Here is a 16,252-nt window from a genome sequence, read left to right on the forward strand (position 1 = left end):
CTCTGCCTTACGACTCTGACAGTGTGAGGTGAAGCCTCATGATCTTAAATGAGCTTAACACCTGGGATAGATGCATTCTGTAACTGCCCGCATCAAATTTTGAAACATTTTGAAACGTTTTTAAATCATGTTTGTATGCTCTTGGAAACTGTCTTCTAAATCTTCTCTGCACTTCTCCATAGCTTCGTGTCAACCAGTAATTCTTCACTATGAAAGCACGCTGAAGTGTTGAATACTGTGGAGCCATTTCAATAACTCTTACCAGGTCTAACCTACACTGTCTACAGTCCATCACCATTCTGCCACACCATCTACTTGTAATCTCAATGCATCTTATACTACAATTTAATTTAACACCCTACAAAGTGTTAATACACAAATTTCTTTAAGGCGTGGGGTATACTTGAAGTACAGGTATCTGAAGAGGGGAAGCAACGAATTACCCCCAAATCACAGCAGCAGGTAGTGACTGGGCCGCCGAGTGTGAATATGTATTTATTTTGGAAGGTTTGTGTTTGTTCTAAATTTTGGGGTGTTTTTACAACATTTAACATTTTTGGTGATATTTCAAAAAGCGACATGCCAAAGACAAATCTTTGGGCACATACTTTGTTATTGTTAATGCAGTTCGTTTCCGCATACCTTTGTTACCATTCGCTTTGGTGATTTACTAATATTATATATTTTGTGACTGCAATTTGGCGTTTTAATACATTTTAAGTTTACCAAGAAATTAAGAAAACTATCTGGTCATGGTCGTTTCAGAATTTCATTCTGATCTTCGGATCATTCTGATCAACAGAATGCAGATTGGCTCACGATCGATGTCGTATTCCTCTATGTGGGTCCCTTGATGATAAAATTACTTTGAATTCCTTGTAACACTAACAACATACAAATTTTCGTCTGGAAACAGGGTTTCAGTTTTATTATGGCACAGCTGTAGTCTTCGGCGCCGTATCAAATCTCCAAACAAATAGTTTAAGGGGTCATATCATAATTTATTATAATTTAATTGTATTTTAGGTGCATCATCAAAGAAATTGTTTATCATACATAAAAACTTGTCCTATTTTTCATAGTTTAGGCATCTGGCAACACTGCAAGTTAAAGTTTCGAAACATAGATAATAGTTGTCCATGGTGATAATGTGACTCAACATACAATTAATTACATCACATGTACTAAATTCGGGGCAAATTGGAAAAAAAAATATGAAAATAGGGTGCGCACGGTAAACCAAAAATGGTATTGAAAACACAGGGTGCACAGGGTAAACCAGAATTGTACCTTTTCTAATTTTTGGCATCTGGCAACACTGTATGATGAACTTTCTTGTTTCCAAACATTCAAAACAGGTGAAAATTATGATAAAATGATTTATAATAATAGACTGTGATTTGACTGGATTGACTAGATTCATACATGAAAACTTGACCTATTTGGGCTATTTTGCGTAATTTAGCTTTCATAATTTTGGGCATCTGGCAACACCGCATTAAAATTAAACTTCATTTATTGTTTCCAAACATTCAGAATCGTTGACCATGATGATAAAGTGACTCTATGATACAACTCATTACATCACATGTGCTAAATCTAGGGCAAATTGCAGCAAATGTTCCTTTTATGAAATTTGAATTTTTACAAAATGTATGTTTTTCTGGCAACACATTCCTTAGAGAAATAAATTTCCCCAAGCAGTTCTTATTAGATATGTTGGGGGCAAGGTATGTTCTACCAATAACCATATCGACAAAATCCTAGGTGAGCGCGAAAGTTAATTTTTCGTATCGCCAAAATTGGTAAAAAATGGCATTTTTCAAATTTGAAAAACTTGCAGTGTTGCCAGGCCCGAAATCGATATTTAGAAAACAAATCTCTAAACACAACTTCGTTTGTAGATAGAACAAGGATAAGGCTTTTTTATGATATAATTTATTTTTAAATACCAACTTGTATATTAAGGCAACAAGGCGTCCTTTTAAGGGAAATTTTCACTTTTTTTAGCTCCAAAATAGGCGAAAATGGTAAAAAACTCAAATCGGGCCGTTGCCATGGCAACGGACTTCAGCTGAATTTTTGAAATGCATTTTTGTAACCTCCAACCAAAGTCCTTTCACCTCATCAAGAAAAATTTTTTTGACCGTGGCCAACCCTACTAAGTAAATATCTGATATTGCACTTAAATTCTTCCTTACAATTTACATTGGTAGTCTATCCAAGCCAATATGTTTTCTTCAGCTTTGTGTGATATAAAGAACATGTTGTTATTACATACTAACATCTGGTCCTCGGCTTGCATTTAGCACATCTTAACAAATCTTTATGTAGAGTACAGGGATATGATTCTTTTAAAATAAGGGTACTTTAAAGAAGAATCTTGTATTTCAAAAGCGCTGAAGACTTTGATGTTTAACCAAATTAATCTTAAAATAAATTTATATCAATTTCTACTTTTGAGCGTTTTTATTACCCAATGTGTACTTACATACACTGTGCCTGAAGTGCTTTAATTGCAGTCAAATTTAAGAGTTTTTGTTTTATTTTTTTTTTTAGAGCCCCATCCACAGTTAAACGTCTACGTGGTTTCTTTCTTTCAAACCGAAATCACATATTGTGGGGTCAAACCGTAGTGTTCAAAATGCCCTAGTAATGAAATGCCCATTCAGAGACCATTCATGATGTTCATATAGAACGAAATAATCATGTAAAATTCATGTAATTTTGATTAAAGTAAGTCAAGTGAGTGGTTGTGACGAAAGTGGCAAATATAAACTCCTCAACAAAAGTTTGGAAAGTTTTTCCAAGCATCTGTATCTCAAATTATTTGTGACATATTCATATCGTGTTGCATATCAATGGATAGCTGGCCCATTCCATGTCAACTCCAGGGATGTGCACCGCAGCACCTCTTCATTTTTTTTGTTTTTGTGTGTGGTGGTAGATATTGATGAGAAAGTAAAATCCCGAAAATTTGAGCTTCATACTCCATTTCGTTTTCCCGTGGCATCAATTTGAAATTTAGAGGGGTCAGCGTAAAAAATGTGTCGCAACGCGAAAGACGATGTTTGGAGGTCCATAAATGTATGTATCCTGGGAAAAGTATGTATCCTGGGGTACTTATTTGTGTAGAATTCAAATCTGGCATCAGAAAACTTGTAACTCTTTTACTTTAAAAGATATAGGGCCCTCAAAATGCAACTTCGTCCATCCGGGACCAACTTTGGGGGTCAAAACTCCAAAAGTAAAAATAATTTTACTGTCCATTTTTTTTGCTAGTCAGAGCCCTTTGGTAGGACATTACTCTTAACCAATATTGAGCCTATTAGAATATTTTTAGCTGAGATATTACCCATGCAAAACCCCAATTGTACATTTTTTGTACATTTTGACCCCCCTGAAAACCAATGTCAGGCATTTTGATCCACCATCAACTTCAGGTATGTTGAAAATATGTCCTTGGACAACATTTCTGAGAGATATTGGCTTTGGGACTCGATGGCTTCAACACATCAGTAAGATTTGCATTCTCCATTACTCAAGTAAGTACCCCAGAATACATACTTTTCAAAGTTGTAAATGGTTCCCTTTATACATTTATGGACCTCCAAACGTTGTCTTTCGCGTTGCGACACATTTTTAAGCTGACCCCATAAATTTCAAAATGATGCCACGGGAAAACGAAATAGAGTATGAAGCTCAAATTTTCGGAATTTTACTTTCTTATCAATATCTACCACCACAAAAAAAAAAAAAAAAATTGAAGAGGTGCTGCGGTGCACATCCCTGGAGTTGACATGGAATGGGTCAGCTACAATACTCCGCTTTACAATGACACCCCCATTTGAAACAATAACATTTTTCACGGCTGAGTACACGCCTTGTGAATGTAGTGGAGTCTCAAACAGAATTTGCCAAATTGAACATTATTCTATGTCGCAAGCTGCAATCCCATATCTTCACAATCTGGGACCTAATGTAATCCTCCAAGATGGCACCGTTCGCCCCATAAGAGGAATCATAATACTTGTAATATAAATAATTTGAAGCAAAAACTTTCCAATGTGAATTGGCATGCTGAACTGGATAATGAAGATGTAAATGATAGTTACAATAAGTTTATACATATTTTCAATAATGTATATGATGAATGTGTGCCTTTGACAAATGCAAGAGTAATAATAAAAAGAACCAAAATTTCCTTGGATAAGTAGAGGTCTTCTCAAAAGTATAAAAACTAAGAATAAGATGTATAAGAGGTATATACAAAAGCCATGTGATGAAACGCTTGAGTCATTCAAAACATATAGAAACAAGTTAAACACGTTAATACGAAAATCAAAAAGAGAGTATTATAAAAAGAAATTTGAATCTGTTAAACACAATCTACAAAAAACTTGGAAAACAATAAATAGTATTATTGGACGTAACAACAAAAGAAATATGCAAGCTAAATTCAAAAATGATGAAAGCGAAACGGTGTCAGATCCCCAGAAAATTTCAAATGAATTTAATGAATATTTTGTTAACATCGGACCTAAATTAGCTTCCAAGATTACAACAAATGGCAAGAAGTACTGTGATTATTTAAAGAGCCCATTAAGCAGTAGCATGTACATGAAACCAATTGTTAATGAAGACGTTATAAAAATAATACATAAATTTAATCAAAACAAGAGTGCTGGTCACGATACTATTGGTAATTACGTGGTAAAAAGGATTGCAAAGGAAATATCGATTCCGTTAACTATCATATTCAACCTGTCTATTACTGCTGGTGTAGTACCAAATGAGTTAAAGATCGCAAAGGTAATTCCCATTTATAAGAAAGAAAATCCAGACGTTTTCTCCAACTATCGTCCAGTTTCTGTCCTGCCATGCTTTTCAAAAATACTTGAAAGGCTTGTATTCAACAGATGCATACATTACATTGATAAATATGAAATTCTAAATGATAAGCAATTTGGCTTTAGATCTAAACATTCTACCTATATGGCTATCTTGGAATTTATTGACAAAATTAGTAATGCTGTCGAAAACAATGAGACAACTGTTGGGATTTTCTTAGATTTGTCAAAAGCCTTTGACACTATCGACCATAGTATTTTATTACATAAACTGGAACATTATGGTTTTAGAGGAAACGTTTTAAAATGGTTTAAAGATTACTTACATAATAGAAAACAGTATGTGTATTACAATTCTTGTAAATCTGAATATAAAGATATAATATGTGGAGTACCTCAAGGCTCCATCCTAGGCCCATTATTGTTCATTTTGTATGTTAATGATATCATAAATACTTCCACCATTCTAAAATTTGTCTTGTTTGCCGATGATACTACTATAACTTATTCACATAAGGACATTGTGTCCAAATACGATCTTATCAACAATGAATTAAAAGAAGTTAATAATTGGTTTAAGGCTAATAAGCTATCAGTGAATGCAAGCAAGACTAATTATATGGTGCTTGGTACAAATCACAAAACATCACGCGTATTGTACAATGTTACTAATAATATTATATTAGATAATGTAATCCTGGAAAGGTTGAATAAGACCAAATTTCTTGGAGTGACAATTGATGAGAATCTAACTTGGAAATTTCATATTACCAACATCTCAAAGAATATATCTAGAGGTGTTGGTGTAATAAACCAACTGAAACATTTTGTTCCCGAGCGAATAATGTATTCACTATATTGTACTTTAATACTTCCTTACATAAACTACGGTATCTTAGCATGGGGAAATACTTGTCACAAATATTTGGAAAAGATTTTCAAAATTCAAAAAAAGCCCTTAGAATGATATCGAATAGTCACTTTTTAATTCACTCAGCCCCTATTTTCAAGAATTACAATTTGCTTAATGTTTATGATAGTTATGATCTCGAACTAAGCACTTTCATGTACAAGTATAATACCAATCTGTTACCAAAGGCCTTCAATAGTTATTTCGTTGAGCAGAGGAATCACCTCAGGTATCACACAAGAAACGCTGAAGATTACAAGATCTGTCTTACAAAAACAGAGTTTGCTAACAAAACAATAAGAACCGCCGGACCAAGAAAATGGCATTCGATCGACAGATGCGCCAAAACGGCTACATCAGTAAAACTCTTTAGATCCCAAATTAAAACAAACCTTATGGAAATGTACACTTAATACCTCTTAGTTTTGATTTACTTATTTTTATTTTTCTCCTTTTTAAAACAAAAAATCGATTAAAATTAACTGATCTCTTAGCATTTATACTATATTCACAAAATGTCAGCTTTCTTTTGCGATATACGTGAGCATATGTTATGAAATCTTGTCTTAAACTTATATTCTGCATGTTCTTTATTCATCATTTTTTTCCTGCTTAGTTCGTTCTACATGAATGTATGGAAGAGGGTGGGGGGTGGGGGGTGTTTGTATGTATGTAATTGTATTTTATTAGACAAATTAAGAAACTTAGGCTAAGGTTAAGGGGGTGCTTGTTCAGGCCTTTTTGGCCTTCTGAGCATCTCCTCATTCAAATGTGTTGTTTTGCTGTTATTGTATTGTTGTATTTTGAATGAAATAAAGATTTGATTGATTGATTGATTGAACAGAGCCACGGTAGTCAACGACTACCTTGAGAACATGGGAGTAGAGCCAAAATGGCATGCCATCACGCCAGACCCGGGGGCCAGACCTCAACCCGTCTGAATACTTGTGGGACCTGCTTGATCGTGATGTGCGTGCCAGAGAAGCCCATATGCAACCACATTGAATAACCTGCGACGAATCTTTGTTTAAGAATGGAATGCCATCTCACAGTAATGTGTAACCAGGTCGGTGAGCAGCACGAGGAGAAGGTGCCTGACTATTGTGGCTGCCTGTGGTTTTTCCACCCGCTATTGAGGTTAATGGCTAGGGTTGTTTGATCACAGAATAATGGCCAATTTGGCAAATTCTGTTTGAGACCCCATTACATTCACAAGGCGTGTACTCAGCCGTGAAAAATGTTATTGTTTTAAATGGGGTGTCATTGTAAAGCAGAGTATTGTAGCTATCCATCGATATGCAACACGATATGAATATGTCACAAATACTTTGAGATACAGATGCTTGAAAAAACTTTCCAAACTTTTGTTGAGGAGTTTACACAAGTACTACAACCCCTGATCAATTTTGTGACTAATTTTGCATTTTTTTTTTTTTTTTACTACACACTCGTCACAAAAGTTATGTATATTTTACGGGCACGTAATCCAATTACTTCACTGAAATTTCAGTGATTCAAGACAAGTGGTTCATTATATATGTTAAGAAATGAGGTACATTCTAGCGGTACCTCTTTTCGTACCGCGTTATCTCAAGGACAATATTGTTCAAGGTTGCGCCGCAGGCTTACAAAGAGACAATATTGTTCAAGGTTGCGCCGCAGGCTTACAAAGAAACAATAGCAATCAAGCTTAAACTTTAAATTAGCACCCGATAGAGGGCAGGGCCTGAAGAATGAGGAAATTATGGGGTAAATATTTAACGGAATAAACTGCATAATCATATTATTTAGATTTATTCCGTTAAAAATCTTATTTTAACTTATCAAATTACTAGTTTTTATATTCTATGGTGTCAAATATTTAATATGTGATCCTGTCTTCTGGAGTACAAGAGTATACTCTCACATGATACTTAATATGTGATCCTAATACAGTATCTCATATTAGTTTTCATGTTCTCCTACCCACTATGGGTGGTAGTTACCACCTTAAGTTACTAGTGTTTTGATGGCATATGATAGGTCCATATCTCAGCCAACGTCGCCAAATAACTAATAGTATATAGGTCCATGCAATGTATCAGCTTTGTGTCCCAGGTATAAGTTTTAACAGGAGCCAAAATGGCAATATCAAAAGGTTATGCCCCCGATTTTTGTGTCAACATTTAATGGTGAGTTCTTTAAGGAAGCTACACGATCCTCGCGTTTATCTTTGTTGCTGGAAGGTTTGCTCATTGTGACAGTGCAAAGATGATATGCGTTTTTAAAAGCTGTTAACTGAATCTAACTAATAGATTTTAATCGCAAATTCAAATACGTTTTCTTCTGTCACTGGATCCAAAATGCTAGACAAATTGAGGTTTGCAAATTATTGACATATTCATGTATAAGATTATAAGACACATACGTGGGAAGCAAGAAGAAAGAATCCAGTCATTACCATTCGATTCACAAGGAAATATTGACATATCAAATACTTGCTGTCATTTACTGATATACTTGTCACACTCCAGAAATCTTCAAAATCAGATCGTACAAACAATGCTAATCCACGTCACAAACATTATCATTTTCTAATGATAAACGTGTAGTAATACTGTGTATTGTATCCAGGGGCGTACTGTGGCCACCGAGCCAAGGGGAAAAATGTATAATCGTCCCGCTGATCCGCTACTAAATTGACCTTCACATGAGAATGGGTCAAAATTAGGACGATAATTGTAGCCTAAAACCGGACAAAAGGAAAATACACATTACATATTTAGTCAATTTAGTCCCGGTATTTCTAGCCAGAGTAAACTTTCCCCCTCTCCCCCGTCTGCATGCTTCTTGTTGCTATAACGTACTTGATTCTGCAAACTTTCTAGTGAGCAAATGTAGGTTTTAAGACGGATAAAATTGTATATTACCTCTTCAAATTGTACATATTTCGAAAACCACAAGCTGTAGATACGTGAATAACAGGTTATAGTTTAAGGTTTATATCAAATTCCTTTGTGAAATAAAGCATTCGAGAGTACCCGCGAGAGTATCATCTATTATAGGTATAGATAACGTTGAAGCATTTGTGCTATTAGTGGGATATTTGTGGGATATTTAGCTTGGGGAATAGCAACAGTTCAAACAACTTCTGAGTGTAGAGAGTTTACGGTCGTTCTTGGGATATTCTTACACTGTATTGGTCTGTTCATACTATAAGGTTCAAGTGCATCTTGTATTTTTCTCAAATACACGTCTGATGCATTATAAATAAACATCTGATCTAAATGAAATGCCTTGAGACAAACTGTTTAAAACTCTGTAAAATAAATAAACCATCAAACATTTATTCTTAGCAATGTACGTAATATAATATTTATATGCTCAATATGAATTGATGTCACTGAGCTAAACACTTATAGGTATAAACGATTGAAACAAACACCAAGAATTATAACACGGAAAAGCAGTGGCATGATCGACGGGAATTATATAAAATAAACATTAATTTTCACCAGGTTCGCCGTCGCAAATAATAAAGGAGACAAGGAGAAAAAGTGATCCCGCCTGGGAATCGAACCCAGGACCTCAGGTTTACGAGACCTATGCCTTAACCACTTGGCCACGGGAGCTTCATGATTAGGCTGGTTGAAATTCGAACCCATAAGCGGTCACTTAAACTTATCTCCTCCCCGCAAATAGCCCATAGTAGCTAGAGCCGTAAATGCGAGAAATAAATTGCCATCCTCCATGTGAGGAAATATAACACGGAAAAACAGTGGCATGATCGACGGGAATTATATAAAATAAACATTAATTTTCACCAGGTTCGCCGTCGCAAATAATATAGGAGACAAGGAGAAAAAGTGATCCCGCCTGGGAATCGAACCCAGGACCTCAGGTTTACGAGACCTATGCCTTAACCACTTGGCCACGGGAGCTTCATGATTAGGCTGGTTGAAATTCGAACCCATAAGCGGTCACTTAAACTTATCTCCTCCCCGCAAGAATTATATTGCGATGTGACATAAAAGCCTATAGTATAAACATATGAAAGTAATTAAATCTGCAAATGATATATTTAACAGAACATCTGAAAAATAAATAAGTAGGTTTCATTTTAATATATTTTCAAAATTATGATTACTTCAAGGCTTCAAGCGGCCCTATATATTTCCTATATTTTAAAGACTTCCCTATATATTTCTACCCAGATTTAAAAGATAATTTTGTTGAATGTCGTTTTAGCATCATTTTGCAATTCAAATACATACTACGATTTCATGTTGCATTTTTAGCCCCCGATTTCATTGAAATCCCTGTACTTCTTAGGGCGTTGCCATGAATCAACACTAGACCTTTTTATTCTTACTGATTTTTTGCATCTAAAATCACATTAGTCCTGATGCCCACACTAGGCCTGTTTATTGTACATTCTATTACCATGATTACATTAATGTCACAGTTCAAGTCAGATTTTGACGCTATTTTTACCCCTGAAATTTTAAAAACTTTACAAAGATTCCGAGGGCTTTCCCTGGACCTCCACCAGGGGCCCTTAAGTGACCCACTGGATCTCATGCATGTTGGGCTGTGCTTTGCACATTTGGCAGCATTAACTACAATTCATCAACATGAATCTGAGATTAATACCTGTCCCTGATATATGCCGTATGAGCTAAACTGTTTAAAACGATGACACTTTGTTACTTGTTACTTTTCCTATATTGGCCCTATTTTTGTTTCAGATCTTAGGGTACAATATATTTTATATATCAATTCCCATCACTAGTTTTATTGATTATTTTTAAGCACCTGTGTGTCAGAATGCTGTCCATTATTTATTTGCTTACAATGCTAGGTCAATATAAGGCTAAAAATAATCATTATAATTGTCACACATTTATCTTGATAAATGACTTAGATTCAACGGAGCAGTACGTTGAGGCAAAGTGGGAGCAATAAAGATCCTGATAAATCCTGAAAGTAGGTTCTAGTTTACCAAATGTGTGTCCTATGTTTTTCTCAAATACACTTCTGATGAATTTCAAACAAACATCTGATCTAATTGAAATGTCTTGAGATAAGATGATTCGATATTATTCATATCGTGTGAATCAGAGTAATATTAAAATGAATACGCCATATCAAATATTCATTCTTAACAATATGCGTATAAATATAATATTAATAATTATGTTCACTATGAAATGATGTCATTGAGGTAAACACTATATCAGTACTTACGAAAACTTACATAAACGCAACTTTTGTCACACTATTGAAATTACAAACACCAATAATTATCTTGGGTTGTGATATAAAAACCTAGCATAGTATAAATATATGACAGCAATGATATAAATTTATTTAAAAGAAAGTTAAAAATATATATAAGTATAGGTTTCTATATTACACAGTAAATTTCAAAAGTGTGATTATTTCACGACAGTTTTGATCACCATATAAGATCTGATCTGACCTTAGATCTAAGTGGACAATATATTTTTATAGCAACTTCCTCTAGCATTAATTTAATTGATTAATCATTGTGTTTCATATAAGATCTCTTATTTTTAAGCACCTGTATTTCCAAATGCTGTATCTAGACAAAATAATTATTTATTTGCTTACAATACTAGGTCAGTATTAGGCTAAAATAATCTGTATTGACAAACATTGTCTTGATAAATGACATAGATTCAACGGAGCAGTAAGTTAGTCAAAATGGGAGTAATAAAGAAGTTGATACATCCTGAAAGTAGATTCTAGTTTACGACAAGCTACGAAATATCGTAGTCGCAGGAGACAATCGTTAATATTTTTGTGTATACTTCGTTGAAATCACTTGTTCGTCGAAAGTGACTTTTGACAGTCTGCCAACAATTTGTATTTGCAAGATATTGCAAATAGGTAACTATTACTGGTATCATGAACATAATATACATAGCATATTTGGCTTGCTGATCGTCTGCAAACGTTCTCCCGCGCAGAATTGGTTAATATAAAGCGATGTTTTTCCCGCTTCATACAGAGTCAATACAAACACGAGCAGATTTGTTGTGAATTATGAATTTCTGCTATAATTAACAGGTTTTGCATTAAAATCTTCCAAAGATTCTTACACAAATGTTGTTGAATTTGGAATGTACTTTATTTTTTGTTTGTTTATACCTACATCTCGCAGTCAGTTTTGAAAAGACCCATGACTATCTCATGTTTGTCATGCAGAATAGATTTGCCCGTATTTTACTTTCTGCAGACATAAGAACACTATGGACAAAATGATGAAAGACCTGGACTGGGTTAAACTTGATTGTAGGTGGGAGAATCAGTTACTTATTTTAGTTTTTAAATGTCTCCACATTATTTCTCATCTCAATTTACTTTCATATCCTCTACTAATTCTAAGAGCACTCGAAGTCAATCTCATAACAAATTGGTTGTTCCAAGGTGGAAAATATCTTCTGGGCAGAGAACATTTCCTTATAGAGCTGTCACTTCTTGGAATAGACTTCTCTGTGCCAATTTTGATTCACTAAGCTTAAATGAGTTTAATATTAATAAGGAACTTATTATAGCCCTCCTCATTAATTTGTTAATTTGAATTTGTTCTATATTTCCATGGTTATATACATGACATGTATTTAATTATTCATATTCTTATAATGTTATTTGTATGGATGTTATAATGTATGTTATCTGGGCTTCCAGGAAGACCAGTACTTTTGTATTGATGGAATTTTCCGGAATAAATAACGAATGAATAAATAAATAAATAAATAAATAAATGGACCCTAAACAAAATAAACCGCTTTTGTGATTTATCTAGGGCTGTAGTCAAGCATCCTATTAATGAAACAAAGACTCCAACATCGATGACGAAACACAGACCTTTAAAAAGCTTTAAAGGTGGTACTACACCCTTCATACATTTGTGACTATGTTTGCATTGTTCTCAAAAAATAATAAAATACTGTTTACAAAAGTTATGTATATTATAGGGTCAAGGAATCCAGTCACAGAATTTATCAGGGGGTGTAGTACGTACCACCTGAAGTTAAAAGAACAGGTGAACGGCGCGGCAGTTGCATGGTACCTTTCAAAAAGCAAACAAGCACGAAACCAGGGGTGGAGGCATATGCAGATGGTGGATCCACACCCCTCCTGTGTTCTAAAATATCCACCATAGTTCCTAACTTCATTATTTTCATTAATGTACATATACTGCTTTCATTATTTCGTCGATGCTTACGTCCTTATTTTGCCTTGCCACTAATCTTTAATAACATTTTTAATGGCCCCGCAAATAATGACTAGAGCCCCTGTGTCAGCCATAAGGGGCTGAGATATCTCACAATAAGTATAACTTATTTTTTGCACTTGCGTATAACCTAAATTCAGGCCCACAAGTTTTTTCCTGTAACTCCCATTCTTACTACCTTTTTGCTCACTAAACATGCTAAAGCTTCTCATGAATTAACTGCTATTGCATGGCACATGCTGACATCACTTATTGTTGCAAATGTAACAAATAATGGTATCCAATATAAGGCCACTTTGAAAGCGGCATTTGGCATTTATAAAATGCTTACCGGATAAGTATTAAATTTTTCCTTGCTAATTACATCCGCTGTTATCCAAACAGTTTATGCTCTTTGTGGTCCATCATATAGCAAAATCAAAACGAGACCAGGGTGACAAAGGGCTATCTTTATAACAGAGAATATGTTAGGGGATAGTAGATGCTATTGCCTCACTTGCTAGGGATCGTGGCGTGGTGCTTAGAGAAACTGTGTAGTAGCCTGCTCCACAGTCAAATGATTCTGTCAGTCTATCAAAAATGCTACAAACTGCGGTTTGCAAATTAACTGACAAATCCATGTAGCAGATAAGACATTATTGGAAATAAAGAGTGCAAGTATTCCAATCATTACTATTCGATCCACACGGAAATATTGTCTACAAAAGGATCATAATACTTGATGTCTTTTACCGATATACTTTCAGACACTTCAAAAATCTCCCAAATTAATTTGTGCAAACAATGCTAATCCGCGTTACAAACATTATAATTTTGAAATGAACGTGTAATAATATTGTGTTTGGTACCTTCTTAATTCTGAGAACTTTCTAGTGAGTAAATATAGGTTTTAAAATAGGTAAATTTGCCTGTTACCTATTCAATTTGTACATATTTCGAAAACCACAAGCTGAAGAATAGGTTAATTGCTCTTAATATTTAAAGTTTATATCAAATTCACATTATCTCCAAGAAGCAAATTTTTATAATAGTGATTGTAAAATAAAGCAGTCGAGAGTATCATCTATAGGTATAGATAACGTTGAAGCATTTGTGCTATTGCCTGGGATATTTAGCTTGGGGAATAGCAACAGTTCAAACAACTTCTGAGTGTAGAGAGTTTACGGTCGTTCTTGGGATATTCTTACACTGCTTTGGTCTGTTCATACTATAAGGTTCAAGTGCATCTTGTATTTTTCTCAAATACACTTCTGATGAATTTCAAACAAACATCTGATCTAAATTAAATGCCTTGAGACAAACTGCTTCGATATTATTCATATCGTGTGAATCAGAGTAATATTAAAACTCTGTAAAATGAATACGCCATATCAAACATTCATTCTTAACAATATACGTAATATAATATTATTCTCATACTATGAATTGATGTCACTGAGCTGAATACTTACAATTTCGCCAAAAGGGTATACGATAAGTTGCAATGCAGCGTTTTCAAACGATTGTAAATTACGAACACTAAGAATTATCTTCCGATGTTTTTTGTCATAAAACCAAAATGACATACAGGAATCACTACATTTAAACACAGAATCCCCTAGCACAATATGTTTCCTGTATTGCATTTGATTTGGTTCGGTTGTTACAAAGAAACGGATAATTATATAAAGCATGTAAGTGATTTTATATGCGCTCATTCTTAATGAATTGAGCTGCTTGATGTCACTATTCTTTTCTCATGAATATACATTAAAATGTACCTAAATTATTTCGGTGGCGCAAATACGTTTACTCATCCCAAATAAAGAAATGGGAAAACATGTGGAATAATTGACAGTTTGTTTCTTTGAAAGACCTTTAGATATTACATCGTACCATTTGCATTTTTTTAAATAATTATCGTCATATTTTATGGGGAGGGTTGGAAGGCTGTACACTGATAAAATGCTTGGCAATAGGATAAATAAGTTCGATGAATTAACTGCTACGAAGCACTTTTTATACATTTTAAAGCTTTTTTCCAAGCGGAAGTTCTTTGAAGATACTTACCAACATAAATATTATAGCTTCGAGGATACGTCATTACCACAACATAAGTCAGTTGATATACCTCAGAACTGAGATGATCTCAAGAAATGAAGAAAGACTTGTAAGCATTAGAGAACGGATTTGGAGAAAACCTCCCGATAATTACAAACACTCGCTGAGCAGCAAGACCTTCCCTCTAAGCTTTTAATCCGATAAGCTGATTATCTATTTGTTTTCATGAACTGGAAGACATTCTTTGATGTATTACTGAGCTCAATCATCTGAAATTACTGGAGCGTGAGTCACCCAGGCTGGTGGCTCAGCATAGTATTTTATTAACAGGAGGTTTTCTCCAAATTCGTTTCCTAATGGGAACAATATTCGAAATGAAGCAAATCTGATCAGAATAAGCTCGTATGAATGTGCACATGGTAAAACTCGGAATGTACTACATTTTGGCATGCTTTTCATAATCATCAATTTCTTTGTAACCACGGAACCAAATCAAATGCAATTTGCACTGTTATGTGGGAAACATTACGCTACATTGTTCGCTTTTTGTGAGTTCATTAAGGTTGGTCTTAACCCTGGAATTATGGCATAAAGTATATAAAAGTATACATTATTTAGAATGGCAAAGACTTGACGAATCTACTTTGAGGTCATTTTTTTGGCAAAGTAAGGCCCAGTTTTGAAGAAAGTCACACAAAAAAATCGTCATTTTTGACCCCAATTTTTTTTTGACCCAACGTAACAATAACATTGTTTTTTTTTTTGTTTTTTGGTGTTTTTTTTAATATAAATATTGACCAATTTTAAGAAATTGTCACCAGAAATAGTTGAAAAAACCCATTTTGCTTGATTTTACCCAAATTTCAACTATTTTGGTGAAGATTATCAAATTCAAAACAATTTTAAACCGATCGTACATATTTATATCTAGTTTTTAAAATTAATAAAAAAATATTTTAGGATATTCTCCAAAACTGAGCATTTTGCCAAAATTTGACCTCACAGATGAATCTGTCAAGTCTTAGCCATTCTAAATATGTATATCTTTATATACTTTGGACCAACAATTTAGCAGTTGAGTTATTATAACTCAAAAATTAATGCTAAGATGATCACAAGAAAATAAGCAAAGATTTGTAGGGAACAGTATTCGATTTCATGTAATACCGCTTGAAATAGATATTTTGTGCTAATTCAATTTAAATATTA

General features: G+C 34.2%; 1 protein-coding gene and 2 non-coding genes across 4 annotated transcripts in view; all 3 read right to left on the reverse strand.

Annotated features, from left to right (window-relative positions):
* LOC140141941 (uncharacterized) overlaps positions 1 to 16,252 on the reverse strand; it is a 144,479-nt gene that overhangs the window by 84,049 nt on the left and 44,178 nt on the right. The window lies entirely within an intron of this gene.
* Positions 9,298 to 9,371, reverse strand: Trnat-cgu (transfer RNA threonine (anticodon CGU)). Its single transcript has one exon. It is a non-coding gene; the product is annotated as a tRNA-Thr (tRNA).
* On the reverse strand, positions 9,607 to 9,680 carry Trnat-cgu (transfer RNA threonine (anticodon CGU)). Its single transcript has one exon. It is a non-coding gene; the product is annotated as a tRNA-Thr (tRNA).

Source organism: Amphiura filiformis, chromosome 20 (genome assembly GCF_039555335.1).
Source record: "Amphiura filiformis chromosome 20, Afil_fr2py, whole genome shotgun sequence".
NCBI classification, from domain to species: Eukaryota; Metazoa; Echinodermata; class Ophiuroidea; order Amphilepidida; family Amphiuridae; genus Amphiura; species Amphiura filiformis.